Here is a 19,697-nt window from a genome sequence, read left to right as displayed (position 1 = left end):
TAGAACTTCCATATGCTGCAAGCGCGGCCCTAAAAGCAAAGCAAAACAAACAAAAACCCCTGCTTGCTGAGTGAAAACCATTTGCCATTGGGTGAGGAGCCAATGAAGTCTCCTGGCTCTGCGTTCTCTGATGAGCGGACCTGTGTGACCCACAGAAGTCGCATCCCCTTCTCCATGTGTCTTGCACAGAACAGGGGAGCACGAGATGGCTGAGCTGGATGGGATGGGCTAGATGCGGGTTAGAGAAGCCTCTGCCAACGTGGGAGCACCAGCCCTAGGTTCGAGCCTGGCAGTTCCACGTGCCTGCTGTGTAACCGGTGAATTATTTCCTCTCTCTGAACCTCAGTGTCCTCGCCTGTAACAGGAGGCTACCAACACTTTACTGGGCTGTGGACAAGGTGTGAGAATATGAGCCTCGGGCCTGAAGAAAATCCATTTCCTTTGCCCTCAACACACTGTGGCAGAAGAGGCAGCCAGAGCCCTCATCCTCCTACATCTTCAATATTGAAAAAGGTGAGTGGAAACGAAGGATACAAAAGGACGCCAAAAGGACGCCAAAAGGACCCATGCCATCATCAGCCTGTCATGCTACTTCTCTTTGCTCTTCTCCCTGTCCCTAATTGGAGTTTAAGCACTTGTAGCATGTTATCTGTGCAGGTTTTATTTTCTTTTTAGAGAACTTTTAATTAAAATAGACACCAGAAAGACTGTAGGTCTTTCTGGGATGTTCCTTCCTAGTTCTGCTCTTATGCAGGAATGGTACGTGGGCAGTGTGCTGCATTTTCACTAACGGAGCACACGCAGCATCCAGAACCCCCCTGGAAATTTCTCGTACCCTCTGCTTGTCTCCTGAGGCTGCTGGCACCCTGATCTTGAACTGTGAGAAGTAAATGTCTGTTGCTTATCCGACACCTGGTTTATGGTGTTTTATGGTGTTTTATCACAGCATCCGTAATGGACTAAGAGAGTGGTGGGGTAAATTCCCAGATACAGAATTGCTGGTCACAGGCTATGAATTTTGCACCTTTGATGGATATTTCCAAATTGTCTACCACAGGGTTGGACCAGAAGGACTCAGATATGGAGGCTAGATGGGGCTCAAGGTGACAGGACCAGAGATGAGAGGAAGCCACTGCAGGTTCCAGCAAAGGGATGAAGGTGGCTGATCTGACACTAGTGAAGGGAGGCAGGGGCAGAACCAGAATACACATGAGAGGTCCAAAAATCAAAGGACAAGGATGTGGTGATTGGTTAGAGAAATGTGGGGGAAGAGAAGGTCGAGTTACTCAGAATGAATCCAGGGGGAGGCCGAGAAGGCCCACTGTCTGTCCTTTTTCTACAGTAATTGAGTTCCTAGCTTGGTCCTTGACAGCCCAGCAATGACCACTTTCCCAGACTCCCTTGCAGGCAGGCGTGGTCATGTGATTAAGCTCTGGCCAATGGGATGCAAGCAGAAGTGATCGTACAACCTCCAGGGCATACACTTAAATGCAGGAGCCTACTTTCCTTGGTCCCCTTTCATTTCACTGGCTGGAGTGTTGATGAGAGGGCAGGAGCTGGAGCTGTCATCTTGGGCCCTGAGGCAGAAGTTTTCTATTAAGGCAAAGGGAGAAAATAGAGGGAGTTTGGTTTTCTAATAAGAGAGAAGTGGGTCTCTACCTTTTTTTTTTCCCAAAAAAAATTTTTTTTTGCTTGTTTGCTTTTCTTTTTTAGGGCCACACCTGCAGTGTATGGAAGTTCCCAGACTAGGGGTCAAATCAGAGCTGCAGCTGCTGGCCTACATCACAGCCACAGGCACACTAGATCCTTAACCCACTGATTGAGACCGGGGGGATTTAACCTGAATCCTCTCAGATACTAGTGATACTAGTCAGGTTTGTAACCCGCTGACCTGAGCCACACCTGGAATCCCAGGTCTCTAGCTTGTTAAACTACTATTATTCTGGGTCTCAGAGCTGCCAAACCTGAATGGCTGGTTACACTGGTTTGCGTCCTTTCCTAAAGCAGAGCTCAGGGGAGCTTGAGCTGTTCATCTTTCCAGATATTGAGGGTTCCCCCCGTGCCAGGTGCTGGCTGTGGGGTACAGCGTACCCAGGGCAGAGATGGTTCCCTCATCCAGGGACCCTCAGAGGGGCCAAGCTGGATGGGATTGAAGGCCGCCCCCAGAAGGTGATATTTAAGCTGAGCCCTGCAGGAGGAGTAGGTGTTAAGGCCAAGGCATGCAGGGAGTGGAGTTTCCAGCAGAGGGAACTGCAGAAAGCAGCATATTTGAGGCTCAGCAAGAAGTGTGGTATGAAACACATGCTGATAAAGTGGGTTTGGACACACAGGAAGGAAGGAAGTGACCCTGAGCTGGCCCAGATGTCATTTTCTGAGGTACACACGCCAAAAGCAGGGGCTCAAACAGGTGTGGCTTCAACAGACCCACTTAGGGAATTCAGAGGATTTTTTTGGTTTTGGGGGTTTTTTGGTCTTCTTAGGGCCCCACCCACAGCATATGGTGGTTCCCAGGCCAGGGGTCAAATTGGAGCTGCAGCTGCCGGCAGCTGCTGGTATAACCACAGCCACAGCAACAGGGGATCGGAGCCACATCTGTGACTTACACCACAGCTCACAGCAACTCAGGATCCTTAACTAACTGAGCCGGGCCAGGGATTGAACCTGTGTCCTCCTGGGTACTAGATGCGTTCATTACCGCTGAGCCACAACAGGAAATCCAGAGGGTTTTCTCTTGGTTTCTCCTTGCCCTTCTAGTGGACTGTAGGTCTTGCTGGGGTTTCCTTCCTCCGTCTGTTCCTGTGCGGGGACCATGATCTTCGAGGGGACAGTGAGTTTCGAGTGGCAGACACGTCTGGGCACGGCATTGGGATCCACCCCCTTATTTGTTAGTTGCTTGTTCATCCCACACGTCTCAGAGCACAGTGGGCCTGCAGAGAACTGTGTGCCTGAGGTGGGCTGTCTGTGACACCTGCCTCACAGTTGTGAGTCCTTGCCAATGGGCAATGACAGTAGAGGGTGACAGGTGTAAGGGGCTGTGGGGACATAGAGTCAGGGAAGCGCTCTTGAATCCTTAGAGAAGGGACCCTGGCTTTGGATCCTGCAAGTGGAGTGAGTTAGCCAGGCTAGGAGAGGGATGGATGCCGGCGAGGGAGGAGAGCCTGGGGGGAGGGCTGGGGGCTGGCCCCTTCCAGTTCAGGGAGCCGCAAAGCCCCAGAGGAGCTGAGGCACAGAGGACGGGGCCTGGGACGAGATCTGAGAGGCCAGCAGGGTGGCCCTGGGTGGGATGGAGCATTTTCAGCCAGGAGTACAAGCACAGCCAGGGAAGTCACCGCCTCTCTTTCCAGTTCAGATGCTCAGGGCCAGGTAGCCAAGCTAGACAAGTGGTTAGTGTCGAGGTTTTAAGAGGTGTATTTGTTTCCTGGGGCCGTGAAGCCAAGTACCATGAATGAGGTGGTTTAAAACAACAGATGTTTGGAGTTCCTGTCGTGGCTCAGTGGTTAATGAATCCGACTAGGAACCATGAGGTTGCGGGTTCGATCCCTCACCTCGCTCAGTGGGTTAAGAATCTGGCGTTGCTGTGAGCTGTGGTGTAGGTTGCAGACACGGCTTGGATCCTGCGTTGCTGTGGCTCTGGCGTAGGATGGCAGCTACAGCTCTGATTCGACCCCTAGCCTGGGAACCTCCCTGTGCCGCGGGTGCGGCCCTAGGGGAAAAACAAAAAGACATAAAACAACAGACATTCATTCTCTACAGTTCTGGAGGCCAGAAGTCCGAAATCTAGGTGTCTCAGGGCCTTTCTCCCTCCGGCGGTCCTTGGATCCTGGCTTGTAGCGACATCACTCTAGTTACTGCCTCTGCCTTTACATGAGCTTCTCTCTTTGCTCTGCGTCTTTCTGCCCAAATGTTTGTCTTCCAGCCAGTGGCTTAGGGTTCAATTGAACCCAGGATGCTCTCACTTTACCTGGATTTACATCTGAAAAGTATTTCCAACTAACAATAGATAATAATGAGTAATAGTGCCTTCACACCTCCTGGGGGTTAGGATTTGAACTTGTCTTTTTTTGGGGGGGGCCCAATTTCACCTGCAATAGAAAGCTAGTCATGCTTGCCCCTCTGCTCCCCACCTGAGCTGTGAGTCCCTAAAGTTAGATGCACAGAGTCAAAGCCCCGCTCTGTGGCTTGATGAATGTGGTTGTATTCCTGCTGCCCCCCACCCCAGAGAAGGGGTGTGGAGGGGCCCACACATATCGCCCTGATGGCTCGGGGAGCATGAAACCAGGGAGGAAGGTTGCCTGACAATGCAGGTGCCTGGGGATGTCCACGGAGGGGGGTCCAAGCCAAGAGATCAGGCAAAATGGGACAGACGGACGGGAACTGGACCACGGGGTGCAGAAATGATGCTTAGAAGGAATTCTGGGGGGGGAGAAGGGGTCAACGGGGTGGGAGCAGCCCCCATGCTCCCCCCCCCCCGCCCAAATTCCCACTCCTGGGATGGTTTCCTAAATCATCCAAACACTTTGGGCTGGATTAAAGAAAGCAGCCAGTCATTTTGACGGGTAACGCGTCCAAAATAAAACGGAGCAAGCCCCTTGTCCGCCTGGGAAACAGCCAGGCCCTGACCACTCGTGCTTTTGCACGGCTTCTGGTCTGCAGGCCCAGCTTCCCAGAAGGGGGCCGCTCACCGAAGTAGCCTACGCAGCAATGTTTGGCTGTTTGCATTTCTTGACAAAGGAAATTTGTTGGGCTTAAGCTGCCAAGGGTTTGCATCTGGATCCTATGATGTTTGGCTTCGGGAGGGCTGTACGCAGAACCGGCTCCAGGGCCTCCACCGGCCTCCATGTAATTAACTTAAGTGCTCTGAAGATGAAAGCTTATTCGCCTGATCCCCGGATTATGGCCTCGGCTGCGAAGGTAGGCAGAGCAGACTGGGCGAGTTATCTCCCACTCTGGAAGTTTCTAAAGATGCCAGCGGTGGACAGTGCCAGGCAGGAAGTTTGGGTGTGTTGGAATGTATTAAATTTGCCATAAAAAAAAAAAATAACGAAAAAACACCCCCTCCCCAATCCTGGATGCCAAGGCAAGGTTAAGGGGAGACATAACTTTACATAATGACGTGGTTAATCATATTTCGCTTGAGAAGCACTAATATCATAAATGGGCCTCTTGCTTTCGTGCTTCCAGCTTCAACAATAGAGCAGAGACATTCATTTCCTGGTTCAGTATAATAACTTCTGGAGTGTTCCTCCTGTGCCTCCGCATCCTCCTCCCCTCCTCCCTCCTCCTTCTTTTAATCCCTTCAGCTGGAGAGGGGAAGTTAGCTTTGATCCTTGATGCTCCGGGGGCCTGGGGAGACGGAGCGGGGGAGGGGGGAGTCCTACAGGTGATTTTTAGGCCTGAATTCCATTGTGACAGCCATGATTTATTTTAACCACTAACCCAGGAAAGCAGGCGCCGCCAGGATGAATATGTCCGCTAGCCCCTAGCCAACAACGAATTGTACTGTGTATGAATCCCTAATATGCTGGGGGGGGGGTGCAAAAAAGGCACGAGAGTACCACTTTAGATAACTAAAAATCAGACGTCCAGCAAAGCCCCCACGGAGCCCAAACAGTCCCAGAAGGGAAGAAAGATGACTTCGGATTACAAGATAGAGAACACATGGGGTCCAGAAAGCGACCCCCCAACCCGCAGCCGGCAGAGGCTACTGGCAGATGAAACACTTTCATCTCTTGCAGGGAGATAAACTGGCTGGTCTAGAGGGGCCTCTTTATTTACAAAAGAAAATTAAATCCGTTTTAACACTTGCACCGTTCATGGGAAACACATGTCGGCTGGTCGTTGTTTGAACTCCCTTTCCAGCCGGCCCTCGCCACGCTGGGGATGGCTCTTTTGCCGTTTTCACGCTGGCCTGGGATGGCCGTGGAATTTGCAAGGAATTTCTTCCCAATTCCAGAGGCTCCGTGAGGGGACCTTCCGTGACCGAGCCGGCACAGGGAGGCTGTGGAGCTTCCTGCCTCCCGGAGCCTCAGTGCCAGGGGGCTGCCCCCAGCGCCCCTTGCCCCCCGCGCTTATCGGAGATTGGAACGGATCAAAGGGACCCGCAGCCCTAATTGAGCCCAACGGGCTTCGCTCCTGCCTGGGAGTCTTCGCAGAAAGAGAAATAAAAGATGGGGTGATTTTCCCCAGAGCGCCTGCTAGAGTTTTACAGCTGCCAGGAGGTGTCACTCAGAATCGGGGGGGTCACGCGGCTCTGGGACTGTGCTCTTCAGCTGTCCGGATACACACGACCCCCTGGAGCTCTTGCCGGAAACCCGGATTCTGAATCTGCAGGTCTGAGCCGGGGCCTGAGACTGCATTTCTAACCTGCTTCCTGACGAGGCCAAGCTGGTCCCAGGGCCACGCTTGGGGTGGCAGAAGGACTCTCATCTCCTCCCAGGCTCAGCATCCCCAGAGGGTTTGTGAAGACACAGATTGCTGGCCCTACCTTCAGGGTTCCTGACTCCAAGGGTGGCAGGGAGCGGCGGGGCTGGGGGTGAGACCTGAGACTGTGTTTCTGATCCGCTCCCAGGTGAGGCTGAGCCTGCTGGTTTAGGGACCGCACTTTGAAAACCAGTCGGAAACAATGCCCTCTCTGGGGAAACTGAGGCGCAGGAGGATTTTTCCCAGGGTCCACGTTATTCAAGGGTGGCAGAACTGGAGCCAGAACTCTGGTCCAGTGCTAGCTCTTTTCTCCAGTCAAAGGCAGAACCTCAAGAAGGAAGCCCATCCTTCCAAGGGGACCCCTCACTGTCCAAGCACTTAGCAGTGAGTCTGCTTGAGGACAGAGGACACAGTGTGACTCCGACTGCTGTTTCTCTCCTGGGCAGCCAGCTACTCCCTTGCTCCTCCCCCTCGCCTTCCAAATTCCCATTTTCAAAGCTCAGTGCAGGCATCACCTCCTCCAGGCAGCTCTTTCTTTCTTCTTCTTCTTTTTTTTTTTTTTTTTTTTTTTTGCTTTTTTATTGCCCCATGTGCAGTACATGGAAGTTGCTAGGGGTTGAATCGGAGCTGCAGCTGCCGGCTGTGCTGCAGAGCCACAGCGACACAGGATCTGAGCTGTGGCCACAACCTACAACATAGCTCACGGCAATGCTGGATCCCTAACCCACTGAGCGAGGCCAGGGATCAGACCTGCATCCTCATGGATACTAGTTGTGTCTGTAATCCACTGAGCCACAACGGGAACTCCAGCTCTCCTTTCTTTAGGGCTTACTTGGCTTTCTCGGCACCCCTACGTCTCCATCAGGTCCTCCCTTTCTGCAGCAGTGAGGTCCGTCCCTTGGGGAACGTCAGAGACCAGGACAGAGGAAGCAGGAAGCAGATATTTAGTCAATGAAAAGAGTGAATACATTTCTTCCCAGTGGCATCCTCGCTGCCATGTGCCCTTGGACAGGTTGCTTAACCTCTCTGAGGCTTGTTTCCCCATTTCTAAAATAAAGATGCTAATATCTACCCCATAGTCCATAGGGTCACTGCTAATAGAAATAAGTTTTGTAAAGGGCCGGGCAAAGAGGAGGGGAAGTCATTCTGGCTTACACATGACTTAATTTGATTTTTTTTTAATGGCTGCACATGTGGCACAGGAAGTTCCTGGGCCAGGGATTTGAATGAGATGCAGTGGCAGTAATGCCAGATCCTTTAACCCACTGCCTCCAGCCAGGGATGGACTCTGTGCCTCCCCAGGGACTTGAGCTGCTGCACTCAGATTCTTAACCCACTGTGGCATGGCGGGAACTCCAGAGTTAACTTGATTTTATGCAAATGAAAACAGCTTGTTTGTGGCCTATCAAATTTCCTTACACATCTGCTTTACTTATTAGAGGAAAGGGCACATTGACCAGAAATAAAAAATGTTCATATTCAAAGAAAGATTAGGAGTTCCTCTTGTGGCATAGTGGGTTGAGAACCTGACTGCTCAGGTCAGTGCTGAGGTGTAGGTTTGATCCCTGGCCTGGTGCAGTGGGTTAAGGATCCGGCATTGTTGCAGATGCATCTTGACTCAGTCCCTGGCCTGGGAGCTTCCATATGCTGTGGATGTGGCCATGATCAATAAATAAGTATATAAATAAGAAATGCCCCTTTTCCTGGGGAGGCTCCTGACTGCTCGCTGTGTGTGAGCTGGTCTATTCTTTTTTTTTTTTTTTCCTTAAATCTTGAAGAAATGTAACCCTGACTGGTTAAAATTCTTTGTTCTGACAAGGTATGAAACTGTGCTGAAAACCCTGCTTCTTTGGATTAGTTTCTCAGAGTCATCTGGGAATTGGGCATCTGGGCTAGACCTCAATTTGACTCAAATAAAACTCATTTCTTTTTTTTAGCTGCGCCCATGGCATGTGGAAGTTCACAGGCCAGGGATCAAACCTGCAGGCCACAGCAGTGACAATGCCTGACTCTTAACCGGCTAGGCCACCGGGGAACTCAAATAAAACTCCTTTTTATTCTTTTTTATCTTTTTAGGGCCACATCTGTGGCTTATGGAAGTTCCCAGGCTAGAGGTGGAATCAGAGCAGTATCCACCACAGCACACACACACACACACACACACACGTAGAGCCACAGCTTGTGGCAACACCAGATCCTTAATCCACTGAGCAAGGCCAGGGATGGAACCCATATCCTCACGGACACTAATCGTCCTGAGGAACCACAATGGAAACTCTAAAACTCCTTTTAACTCTTGTTTACTGATTATTTTCTTTCTTTTGTCTTTTTGTCTTTTCAGGGCTACACCTGCGGCCTATGGAAGTTCCCAGGCTAGGGGTCTAATCGGAGCTGCTGCTGCCAGCCTAGACCACAGCCACAGCAACGCGGGATCCGAGCTGTGTCTGCGACCTACACCGCAGCTCACGGTACGCTGGATCCTTCACCCACTGAGCAAGGCCAGGGATCGAACCTGCAACCTCATGGTTCCTCGTCGGATTCGTTTCCGCTGCACCCCGACGGGAACTCCCTACTGATTATTTTTATGGACGAAGCATTTGCTCCGTGTTTGACGGCTCCCATCACTCATGCGCCGAAGGTCCTGAGTGCTTCTGGACTGCTCTTCTCCGCCTGGACTCCCCCAGCTCCCCTCTCTGCCCTCCTTCAAGTCTCTGCTCAGACGGCCTCTGATCAGAAAGCCTTTCCTGACCAGCTCATGTGCGACAGTGAGCCCTGCCCCTGTATCCATCACCCTGGCTGCTTTACGTCCCTTCCCAGAGCTCCCAACCCTCCGGCTGACACCACGGCCTTTTCTTCGGTGTCTGATCCTGCCCCATAGAGTACAAGCTTCACGAAGGCAGGCACATTTCTATTTTGTTCTCTACTGTTTTCCAGGGCCTAGAACAGCACCTGGCCTATAAACATTTGTCGATGGAAGGGAGGGAGGAAGCTGTACCAGCCATGTGACTGTCACTCAGCATTTTCCCAGCGGCATCTGTTACCCGAGTCCCGGGTGCCAGCTTCTTCCAGGCCTGGGCTGGTGCCTGGCATCGAGGCTGTGTCAGAGGCAGAACTGCCCATCAGTGTGACGCGTAACAGGGGCTAGGTTTGAGAGGCAGGCGGTATATGACATGGAAACCAGGAGCTCTAGAGTCAGACGGACCTGAGTTCAAATCTTGCCTCTAGCACCGACTGGCACTGCAGCCTCGTCAAGTCACTCCACATCCTGAGCCTCGGGTCCCTGTTGGCAAAGTGCAGTGACAGTGGCCTCCTTGCACCCTTGCTGGGGATGGAGGCCATCAGGAATGTAAAGCAACAGGACAGGGTGCATGGACATGGAGGCACAGGGGCTAAGGAAGTGGCACAAAGAGGATGGATTCACACTGTGCCAGGGTAGAAGGGGGCTGGGAGAGGCTTCTGGGAGGAGGTGGGGCTCGGACTTGAGCTTGAGGCGTCCCCCGGGAGACGAGGTGGAAGACAGCACTGCAGCCAGAGCCCAAGCACAGGCACTGGGGCCAGAGTGCCTGGGTTCGACTTCTAGCCCTGTCGTGGGCCAGCTGTGTGACCTTGGGCGCTTTGCTTAAACTTGCAGTGCATCTGTGTCCTGATTTGTAAAATGGAGATTTCGTCTAGCGAGCGCTCAGAGAATGTCAGTGGTAGAGTTCCTGCTATGGCGAAGTGGGTTAAGAATCCAATTACAGAGGCTCAGCTTGCTGCGAAGGCACGGGTTCGATCCCCAGTCCACTGCACTGGGTTAAAGGATTCAACCTCTGGCAGGGAATGGCCACATGCTGCAGGTGCAGCCATTAAAAAAAAAAGTTGGAGTTCCCATCGTGGCGAAGTGGTTAAAAAATCTGACTAGGAACCATGAGGTTGTGGGTTCGATCTCTGGCCTTGCTCAGTGGGTTAAGGATCTAGCGTTGCCGTGAGCTGTGGTGTAGGTCACAGACGCGGCTGGGATCTGGCGTTGCTGTGGCTCTGGCGTAGGCTGGGGACTACAGCTCCGATTAGACCCCTAGCCTGGGAACCTCCATATGCCGCGGGAGTGGCCCAAGAAATGGCAAAAAGACCAAAAAAAAAAATGTTAGCGGTCTTCATGGTTATTATCAGGGATGAACCAGCAGCGGCAGGGAACTTCAGGAAGGCAGCCAGGGTAGAGCTCATGCTGGGTGTGGGGGAGGAGCATGCGGCAGGTGTCCTGCCACACCACAGCCACAGCAAAGAGCCAAGCTGCATTTGCCACCTCTACCATAGCTGGCAGCAACGCCAGATCCTTAACCCACTGAGCGAGGCCAGGGATTGAACTCACATCCCCATGGAGGCTATGTTGGTTTCTCAACCCACTGAGCCACAGTGAGTACTTCCCGTTGGGTTGTTTTGAGGATTAAATAAGATAAACATAGAGATTTCCTGTCGTGGATCAGCAGCAATGAACCCGGCTAGTATCCATGAGGACACGGGTTCGACCCCTGGCCTCGCTCAGTGGGTTAACGATCCGGTGTTGCCGTGAGCTGTGGTGTAGGTTGCAGACGCGGCTCAGATCCCTGCATTGCTGTGGCTGTGGCTTAGGCTGGCAGCTGAAGCTCTGATTCAACCCCTGGCCTGGGAACTTACACATGCCGTGGGTGTGGCCCTAAAGAGACCAAAAAAAAAAAAAAAAAAAAGAGCAGACATTCATTCTCTCACAGCTCCAGAGTCTGGAAGTCCAAGATCAAGGCGTCGGCAGGGCTGATTTCTCCTGAGGTCTCTCTGCTTGTGCAGATGGCATTCTTTCCCTTGTTCTCACGTGGTCTGCCTTCTGTGCACGTCTGTGTCCTAATTGCCTGCTGCACAATCGGGGTCCTAGTGACCTCATTAACCTTAAATGCCTCCTTAAACTCCCCATCTTCAAAAATGGTCACATTTTGCAGTATTGAGGCTGAGGACCTCCACATATGAAGTGGGGGAGGGACAAGCCAGCCCATACCAGCCACCGACTCACATGCTTTTGGAAACCCACCTGAGGCCCCCCGCCCCCCCCCCCCCCCCAGGCTCTCTGGCTTCTGTCCGAGCTGCCTTCTTGGGAACATGTTTGTCTGGGTTCTGAGGTTCAGACCCAGAACATCCATTCTTCTGAGCTTGTCCTTCCGTCGATTCCCCACGTGTTCCCCCAAGACGGGTTCTGGGAGGCTGAGGTGCTGTTGGCTGGCTCCTGTGCTCTGAGCGCTTAGCCAGGATGGCTGTTAGGAGGCTGCGTGCTCTCCGCCGGGTCCTTATCTGATGCGCGTGGGGGCCACCTCCTGCACTGGGCTGCTTCACGTCAGTGCCCGCATATCTGATCACCCGTATTATTGCACAGCCTCAGGTCATCTGAAAAAGTCCTGCTGGATCTTAGGAAGCTTGTAGCTGGAAAAGTTCCTGTACATGAGCAGTTTACTGCCTGCTCCTCCCTAGAAGTGTCAGGAAAATGGAGTCTGCTTATCCGTTTGCAGAGAATCAGCTTTGGGCGGGGGACGTGTCTGGAGCTGGGAGGCTGTCACTCCCAAGGCTCTGGAATCCAGAAGCAGAGACGGGGCCAAGGGTAACAGAGGCCTTGTTATCCTCTGCCCCAGGTGACTGCCTTCGTGGTGTGGCTTGCATCCTTCCCAACGTTGTCTTCTGTGCACGGGGATGTACATACATGTTCTACACACAGGGATGTACACACATGTTCTCTGCACAGAGGTGTACACACATGTTCTGTGCATGCGGATGTACACACATGTTCTCTGCACAGAGATGTACACGCATGTTCTATGTAAGGGGATGTACATGCGTGTGCAAATCCACCCTCCTAGAGCATGAATGAAATCATACATGTGAAGCTGCACAGCACGATGTCTGCCTGAGGTTACACGGCAGCAGATGTGGGATTTGAACACGGCAGTCTGTCTCCAGAACCCCAATATTTAACCACTTTTTTTTCCTTTTTAGGACCATACCTATGGCATATGGAAGATCCCAGGCTAGGGGTCGAATTGGAGCTGCAGCTGCAGACCTACACCACAGCTACAGCAACACCAGATCCCAGCCACGTCTATGACCTACGCCACAGCTTGCATAAGCACCGGATCCTTAACCCACTAAGTGAGGCCAGGTATTGAACCTGCGTCCTCATGGATGCTGTGTTGGGTTCTTAACCCACTGAAACACAACGGGAATGCCACCATTTTTTTTTTTTTTTTTTTTTGGCCTTGCTGCATGGCAGGTGGAAGTTCCCAGGCCAGGGATTGAACCCGAGGCACAGCAGTGACCCGAGTCACAGCAATGACAATGCCAGATCCTTAACCCACTAGGCCACCAAGGAACTCCTAACCATTTGTCATATTGCTTCCCACCTGCAGCTTTGTGGCCTCCCCCCATCACCCTCCCAGCCCAGTAAACTGTTGATCAGGGCTCTGTGTTAAACCACACCAATCCCACCATTCTTAGCGGCTGATACTATTTGGCAGGGCAGAGATCTGAAATGCTGGTGTCTCAGCTGTGAAACCGCCCCTGGCTTCCCTGGCAGTGGGTCAGAGACCTGACACTGACCGCAGTCCCTTCTCAGTGACCCGCCAGCACGGCGGGGGGATCTCTTGGCATGGCTTTTCATTCCACTTGTTTTTCAGAATTCGCCCGCTCTGATCCTTCCTCTCATTAATACTCACCCGCCAATAATTTCCATTTCCCTTCGGGAAAAGGCTGAGGCCCGGAGCCAGACCTGATGTGGGCCTCATTCCCACCTGATCTCCCCCAGACCCCTCTGCTGACTCTGTCCAGCCCTGCTGGTCCTGGGCTGGAATCACAACAGGCCTGCCCCAGCCCCAGGGCCTTTGCACTGGTTGCTCCCTGTGCTGGAAATACACTTGCTTTGAAAGTCTGCATGGCTAACTCCCTTCCTTCTTTCCAGTCCTTGCTCCGTGGTCTTCTTCTGTCAGGACAACCCACCCCACCCCACCCCTTGGGAGGCACTGTCCCTCTCTGTTCCTCTCGGCACCTGCTCCCCTAGCATATTATCCAATTCACCTCCTATGTCTCTTGATGACCTGTTTCCCTCCGCTTGGATGCAGACGCCCCTGGGACAGAGAGTTTAGTTTGCTGTTTGCCTAAAGCAATGCCTGGTCATATAGGAACTCAGTGTAAATGTATTGGATGAATGAATAAATTTAAACCAAACCCATTTTTCCCTCATTCTAGGAGCCTTAGAGCTCATGCAAGCCCCTACGCGAGGGTGGAATTTCCACTCCCCATTCCCAATAGAAAACAAAATACACACACACACAGAGTCCCTTAGCATCCTGGGTTCCACTCAAAAATATGTACGTGAAGCATGTAAACCCAGTGTGACATACAGCAGATGTTCAACCAGAGGGGTCCTGTTTCTGTTTCCCGGGAAGTGTGTCCTTAGAGCCGTCTCAGGAAGGATGCGCTGAAGCCCTGGAGACGAGGCAATTCAGTGACTCCGGCTTCAGGCTGAGCTGTGTGCCCCCAAATCCTTATCTTGAAGCTCTAACCCCCAGGATTGGAGATGGAGATAATGAAAAGAGATAACTGATAGTTCCCCTTGTGGCTCAGCGGTAACAAGACTGACTGGTATCCGGGAGGATGCAGGTACGATCCCTGGTCTCGCTCAGGGAGTTAAGGATCCAGTGTTGCCATGAGTTGTGGTGTAGGTCACAGAGGAGGCTGGGATCCCATGCGGCTGTGGCTGTGGCGTAGGCCAGCAGCTATAGCTCCGATTTGACCCCAAGGCTGTGAACTTACATATGCTGGCTCTAAAAAGCACACATGTGCACACCCCACACACACACACACACAAGATAACTGGTATCCAATGAGGTCATGAGTCTGGACCTGATGCAATAGGATTGGTGTCCTTATGTGGAAAAGAGACTGGGATGCAGACACACACAGAGGGACGACCCCATGAGGACACAGGGAGAAGACAGCCACCTGCATGCCCAGGAGAGATCAGCCCTGCCTGGATCCTGGACTCCAGCCTCCAGGACGGTGAGGACATGAGTTTCTGCTGTTTATGTTGCCCAGTCTGGTATTTTGTGAAGGTGGCCCAAGAGGTCCCATAGGAGCCCCACACGAGTGGGCTGATTGACTCCCCAGCTGATGAATGAAGCCTTGAGCCTGAGATAGGAGGCCGCTCTGCCTCCCCCAGCGGGCTTGCAAGCCCACTGCCAGCTTCCAGACCCTGCTCTTTGCACCACACCGGGCATTGCTAGAGCTAAGTCCGGATGCAGAAGCTGGCAGAATAATAGCATGTGCTGGAGAGTTGGACGGGGGGGGGGGGGGGGGGACAGTCCAGGCTTGGAGGCCTCCTAAGCCCTGGACCCTCCCCCGCCTTCCCCTACTCCGTGGTTACCCTCCCAGAGCAGAAGTTCCCAAGCATTCTGGACAGTGCCTTTCTCTCTGTGAGCTTTGAGGAGGAGGGGTTTGGGTTTCTCCTAACATCCTGGTTCCAGAAAAAAAAAAGAAAAAAATGTGACTCTGAAACCAGCACTCATGAGAGCAGTTACAGGAATAAATCCTGAAGATGTTTATCCTGAGAATTCCAGCCTTAATTTACGACCTCCGCCAAACACCACGGGCCACCAGCCATTGGGTCTTTATAAGAACAGTGTCTCCAGGTCCCAGAGCATAAATACCTGCTGTCAACTGAGCCAGGAGGGTGCTGGGCTGCTTATTGGGGGTGGGGGGGCGCTGCAGGGCTCCCACAGAGTTACCTCCCAGTCCCCTCCAGGGCACCTGAGGCTGCTCTTATCAACTCCCAACCCAGATGAGATTTAAACCTAGTCAGCCTCCAGGACTGCATCAGGCTCCAAATTTATTAGCAGCAATTTGTAGGACCGGGTAGAACACCCACCAACAAACCCAATTAGAAGGGATCTCGCCTTGTTAGATAAAGATGCCCAAGGGGCCGGGCACCGCTGTTGGCCACCATGGCCACAACCCGTCTGGAAATTCTCCAGGGTTCAGTCACTTGGGGGCAAAGACAAGAATTCAGCTGCTCAGGAGTTTCACGGGGATACCTGGGGATGAAGGGTGGAAAGATCAGACAGACCCGGATGTGCGCCCTGGCTCTCTACAGACTGGTGCGGGGCAGTGAGCAGGGTACCTAACCTTTTGCCTTGACTCTGAGCGCTCAGGCTTGGGAACTGGGTCTAACGTGGATGGGAGTGCTGGGCACACACTAGGTCCTCAAGCTGGCAAGCTCCTTTTTCCTGAGACAGTTCTCTTTCTAGAATCCTTACCTTTCCCAGTGAATGTGGTCATTAATGGGTTGATTGATGCATTCATTCCTTTACCTTTCAATGTGCTGATTTATTCAGCAAAAGTTCCCTCTGTGTGCCTGCTGTGTGCTGGCCCTAGATTAGGCTACGGGCAATATTCCAAGTATCCGGTTCTTTCTTTATCATTCGAAGGCTACTCTGACTCCAGCAAGGACACTACAGATGGGTGGGGAGGGGAAAGGAGCTGGAGCAGACAAATATCTGGGTTTCCTCATTCCCAACACATGGATGGCACTTAGCACACAGCAGGTGCATGGCTTCCTTTGGCTGTGTTCATTCTGTTTGCTGTCATTTGTTCCCGCTATAACGTGAGCTCCATGAGAGCATGGATTTTGTCTATTTTGTTCACTGATGTGTCCCCCAGGCTCTCGGTAAATATTTGCAGAATGAATGGGTGATATTAATTAATAACTCATGACACCTTTCACAGCTAGAATGTTTATGTCTGGTTCTCTCATTTTAAAAAGTCCCAGAGGAGTTCCTGTTGTGGCTCAGCGGGTTAAGAACCTGACTAGTATCCACGAGGATGGGGGTTTGATCCCTGGCCTTGCTCAGTGGGTTAAGGATCTGGTGTCGCCTCCAGCTGCGATGTAGGTCACAGATGGGGCTTGGATCCGGCGTTGCTGTGGCTGTGGTGTAGACCGGCAGCTGCAACTCTGATTCCACCCCTAGCCGGAGAATTTCCATGTGACGCAGGTGCGGCCTTAATAAAAAGAAAAAAAAAAAAAAGTCCTGGAAACAACTGTGCTTTCCCCTAACCCCATGTCTACAGCATGAAAAGCCCCACTGGGTCTATCCATAATTTATTTAGTTCTGAAAAGCTTTTGATTGACTCTGCCTCCTCTCTGAGCCCTTTCCTTTGAATATCCGGCCTGGCCTGTTGAGCGTAGGAAAAGGAATCTGTATTTTTCACTCTCGGAAGACGACCCAGGAGCTCTGGCTGAAGAAGCTCAGTCCGCCGGCCTGCCGTGACCACGCCCATCCTCCATCCAGGCCACGCCCACGCCCCCTTACGACCACGCCCCCCACCTCGCCGCTCGCCCACCTCCTCGTCCACTCCCAATGGCTGGCTCCCGCCCCTCCCAACACCCCCAGTGCACTTTTGAAAAACAACCTTTCTTGCTGCAGCTAATGTATTTCTCTGCACACATCACCCTGATGCCAATTAAGACCGGTTCCCTCACCATCAAGTAAATGTGAAAATGACTTTGCTCAAGGAGAGAGTGGATTACCCATATTTCTCGCTCCTATCCAATTACCTAACTCCACCCACCACCCTCAAAGGAACACTTGCAAACTGTAAGAAATTAGGAGAGAACATAAACCTGCGTAAAACCTCCCATCCATTTTCCCACTAATCAGGCGGCTAGAGGTAATATTTTGGCCAACTTCTTTACAGCAGTCTAGCTACTTTTTCTTTTTTTTCGTCATGGGCTTATTAATTATTTGCATACACAATTTTGTATTCTTTTTTATAGTATAAAATAATGTTACCTGTTATCCATTTCTTGAAAGCAATTTTATAAACCTCATTTTTTTGTTGTTGCTTTTTTGTTTTTCTTTTTATGCCTGCACCTGTGCCCTATGGAAGTTCCCAGACAGGGGTCGAATTAGAGCTGCAGCTGCCAGCCTTTGCCGCAGCCACAGCAACACTGGATCCAAGCCAAATCTTCGACCTACACCACAGCTTGTGGCAACGTCATATACTTAACCCACTGAGCAAGGATAGGGATTGAACCCACAGCCTCATGGACACTGTGTCGGGTTCTTAACCCACTGAGCCCAAACGGGAACTCCTATAAATCTCGTTTTTAATGGAAGCATGATAATCTGACATGTGGATGTATTATCATTTATTTCTTTTGTTTCTTTCTTTTTGTACCATCATTTCTTAACCAGTACTCATTTTTGGACATTTAGGTTGTTTCCCAGTAAACAGCTGGGTGAAGAGCATAAATGTACATAATTCTTTGCCTGCATTTTTTTTTGTCTTTTTAGGGCCATACCTGCCAGCATATGGAGGTTCCCAGGCTAGGCGTCGAATCAGGGCTGTAGCCACTGGCCTACACCACAGCCACAGCAACACCAGATCTGAGCCACATCTGCAACCTACACCACAGCTCAAGGCAATGCTGGATCCTTAATCCACTGAACGAGGCCAGGGATTAAACCTGCATCCTCAGAGGTGCTCGTCAGATTTGTTTTGTGAGCCACAAAGGGAACTCCTCTTTGCCTGCATTTTAATATATTTCCTAAGGATTGATTGTTCTAAGTAGCTTTACAAGGGGTCAGAAAGCACCAATCTTTTTCTTTTTTAATTGTGATAAAATATAGATAACATAAAAGTTATCTTTTTTTTTTTTTTTTTTAGAGCTGTGTCCTCAGCATGAGTTTCCCAGGCTAGGGGTCGAATCAGAGCTGTAGCCTCCGGCCTACACCACAGCCACAGCAACGCGGGATCCAAGTCATGTCTGCGACCTGAACCACAGTTCACGGCAATGCTGAATCCCCAACCCCCTGAGCAAGGCGAGGGATCGAACCCGCAACCTCATGGTTCCCAGTCGGATTCGCTTCTGCTGCGCCTCGACGGGAACTGCAAAAGTTATCATTTTAACTGTTTTTAAGGTACAGTTCGGTGACATTACGTACATTCACGCTGATGTACAACCCTTGCCACCATTGAGAATTTTCTTCATTTTCCCAAATAGAAACTCAGTATCCATTAAATAGGGACTCCACTACCTGCTCCCCCACTCCTGGGCAATCACGATTCCACTTACTGTCTCTGTGGATTTGACGACTCTAGGGACCTCATGTGAGTAGAGTCATACAGTAGTTGTCCTTTTGTGCTGGCTTAATTCACTTAATGCTGTGTCGTCAAGGTTCATCCATGTTTCAGCCTGTACCAGAATTTCCTTCCTTTTCTGTGGAGAAAAGAGAGGCTTTGTACACTGCTGGTGGGAATGTAAATTGGCATAGCCATTATGGGAAACAGTATGGAGATTACTCAAAAAATTAAAAATAGCATTACCGTGTGATCCAGCAATCCCACTTCTGAAACACAATATATCTGCAGCAAAATCAATGATTTTCAAATATCTGGCCTCCATGTCCGTTGCAGCTTTTTCCATAGTAGTCAAGATGTGAAAATGATTTAAGTGTCCATTGTTGGAAGAATAAAGAAAATATGAGGTACACACACATACAAAGGAATAACATTCAGTCATAAAAAAGAAGGAGTTCCCTTTGCGGGGCAGCGGTAATGAACCTGACTAATATCCATAAGGACACAGGTTTGATCCCTGGCCTCACTCAGTAGGTTAAGGATCTGGTGTTGCTATGCACTGTGGTGTAGGTCGCAGACGTGGCTCGGATCCAGCATTGTTGTGGCTGTGGTGTAGGCGGCCAGCTGCAGCTCTGATTTGACCCCTAGTCCGGGAACATTCCATATGCCCACAGGTGCGGCCCTAAAAAGAATTAAAACAAAACAAAAAACAGAACAGAACAATGTAGGGTTTACTGTTATAGAGGTAATGTCTACATGAAAAAGCAGACCGCGTCACAGATGGATGGAGGCTCTGGTCCGGCTCCCGGATCCCAGGTTCCCTCAGCGGCCGCTCTGAGCGGGGGGTGGGTGTGGGGGGGTCTTACACACTTGGGGTGTCTGGCCACCGTCTTTTATAGTAGCTCCACCACTTCCCCAGTGGTTTACTTTGAGGGTCAATTTTTCAGTACCCATCCAATGGGCACTTTAGAGAGAAGCCTTTTCATGAGATTTAGCTGAGGATCAAGCCAAAAATACCACTTCGCAGGCAAAGATCCAGCCTGGGAAACACTACCTGTGTGTGTTCGCAACTCAAACCTTCAGGCTTCCAAAGGCCACAGGGAGTTGGTGCCACCGCCATGCCCTCCCAAGAAGCTGAGCATCGGAGCTGC

Source organism: Sus scrofa, chromosome 8, assembly GCF_054392235.1.
Source record: "Sus scrofa isolate SSC_HxYL_T2T_F1_AM1 chromosome 8, Sscrofa_HxYL_maternal_Yorkshire_Landrace_v2.0, whole genome shotgun sequence".
In the NCBI taxonomy this organism is placed as follows: domain Eukaryota; kingdom Metazoa; phylum Chordata; class Mammalia; order Artiodactyla; family Suidae; genus Sus; species Sus scrofa.
This window is presented reverse-complemented; position numbering follows the sequence as displayed.